General features: G+C 34.3%; 1 non-coding gene across 1 annotated transcript; it reads right to left on the reverse strand.

Annotated features, from left to right (window-relative positions):
- Nucleotides 1-749: 749 nt before the first annotated feature.
- Nucleotides 750-831, reverse strand: TRNAS-GCU (transfer RNA serine (anticodon GCU)). The gene has a single exon. It is a non-coding gene; the product is annotated as a tRNA-Ser (tRNA).
- Between the last annotated feature and the right edge of the window lie 1,638 nt (nt 832-2,469).

Genomic DNA, 2,469 nt, shown 5'->3' on the forward strand with positions numbered 1-2,469 from the left:
CAAACATCACTCTCACACTCTCTTTAATTGATCCTAATCAAAAAGGTATTGACGGACCAAATAATCAATATCATTTTCCCTACTCCCACAGTCTAATTTCACCTCTTCCCACAAGTACGTAAAAACTGTATCTTTGATTATTTCATCATCTCTTTCTATTCCTCCTATAATAAAATGATGTCTGTATTGATTTTCATATACAGCCTAAATTTGATATCTCTCTCTCTCTCTCTCATTACTTTCAAGACTCTCATCAGTACCCTGACACAATATTCCCACTTCATCAAGATGAACTTGATATTGTTTCAGACAAGAGTTATTTCTCCAAACAAATTACCCGAAGTCTATACTATGCATAAGCTAATTCAATGACATTTTTCTGATCTGGTGACATTAAATATTTCCAAGGGCCAGGAAAGGGATCCTACAACAAAAATCTTTCATGCATATTAAAGAGATTCTTCAAATCTATATATCTTATCATGAGATATGAAGACTTTGAAAATTTTCCGATGAAGACAAATATGGATATTTATTCAAGTACAAAATTATAAATCTTCTTTAATAATGCAGTGTAATTCAAAATTTGCAGCCTTGCTTGCCACTCTATGACTTCATTTTGGAATAGGAAAAATAAGAAAAACTTAAACAAAGTGAAAATGGCAATATTATTGGTACCACATAAAACAAAATACGTTATTAAATTATCATTTGTTAATACTTTCAAAAAATTTCTAAGCTAAAAAATTCGACGAGGATGGGATTCGAACCCACGCGTGCAGAGCACATTGGATTAGCAGTCCAACGCCTTAACCACTCGGCCACCTCGTCAGATGTGTAGAATTGGTTCATGTTATAATACTTAATTATTATCCTTACTTTTCGAATTTTTATTTAATGTTGTATTAATGTTATATTGTCAATTTTTTAATGCTTGTGAGCATTTTGAAAAATTATGTTGCGTAGGCTGGGAGCAATAAACAGTTTTCCTCGAATGAACCAAATATATCATCTGGAAAAGTACATAACACATACAAATCGTTTATTCATTCGTCTATATCTTCGCAATGCTGTCTAAATTATCTAAAACCTTGTTAATCATAAATCGCTTTCTTAAATTTTAGAAGCAAAACTCCTTTTTTCAAGGTACTTGACTCCGGTTATCGCAATTCAAACTTTTCTGACGCGCTGTTATGAACCATTTCAAATGTCAGGTGGGGTGTTTTCAAAACAAAACTGTAACTTTTAACATTAAGTCGAAACTACAAAATTTTTCTTCACAATAAAACCACCATACTTAGCGATCATCTTTTAATAGACATTTAAAATTGTTATAGCATGGGGATGTGCAATGCAAACTATAATAGTTATGTTTAGAACGTGGCCCAACCATTAGTTTATCGTAAGACTTATGACCTTTTGATCAATAATACTGTCTATGAAAGATTGGATTACCTTTAAAGTTGTTACAAGTATCACCATGAATAATTCAGCGAAGAATGAATTCAAGTCCATGACATCTCTTCTTCTAATTCATTCGATACTCATGTTAGGGTTTTAGATAAAATTATCTGAAATTCTAAAGTTATACATTAGTTAGGCATTTGAAATGGATGAAAATTGTACTTGAAAACAGTTTAATGGGTAGGTAAATATATTCGCTTGATCACAAATAACTTCATCATCGTTGCCACTAGCGTCGCACTGGTTTTGCCTACCCATTGCTTTATTGCACTGACCGGCCTTTCATTTGGTCGATGCCTAGGACTAATTCAGGTGGAGGAAATAGGAATCTAATACTTTCATTAAAGCCACTACCACCTATCATTAAAGGTTCAGAGGAAGCAAAGCAAAATTTCGCCTGAGGTGGCAAAGTGTCTAGGTTCGACCCAGGTACTAACATCATATGTAATCATAAAAAGATTTCGGAAAGCGCCCGTTCATACTACTAATATTTAAGCTGTGTGGGTAAGGTAGCTACTTCCAAAGATATTTCGATATATGCCCAGCTAAATATTCTCCGGCTGTTATTTCGATCTTCTACTTCAAGTAATGGCAAATTTTGCGCCGCATCATCGTTCAACTGGACCATGAAATATTCATAATTCTACTATCAATCTACACGGGATATACTAACATATTTTGCGTCCTTTCCAATTTTCATAATGGTCAATCGACTATACTCCAACTTGTTACAATTTTAACGCAAAAAGTGAGATTTCCGTAAAAACAAGGGAAGCAGAAAGGATACAATGACCCTATGTCCAGTAACGCATATCCTGTAATAATCTGAGAAAATGAGGTAACAAACGAGTTAAAATATTTCAAATTACTAATGACAGGTAAGCCATTCGCGAGTTCCGAGTTTATCTCGGCCTTCGAGATTTTTCTTATCATATTGACGGGGAGAGAGTTAAGACCCAAGCCGAGCGAAAAGGGTGCAAACCAGAGAAATGTACAACCTCCCCC

Source organism: Hetaerina americana, unplaced genomic scaffold (genome assembly GCF_022747635.1).
Source record: "Hetaerina americana unplaced genomic scaffold, ioHetAmer1.1.p SCAF_7, whole genome shotgun sequence".
NCBI classification, from domain to species: domain Eukaryota; kingdom Metazoa; phylum Arthropoda; class Insecta; order Odonata; family Calopterygidae; genus Hetaerina; species Hetaerina americana.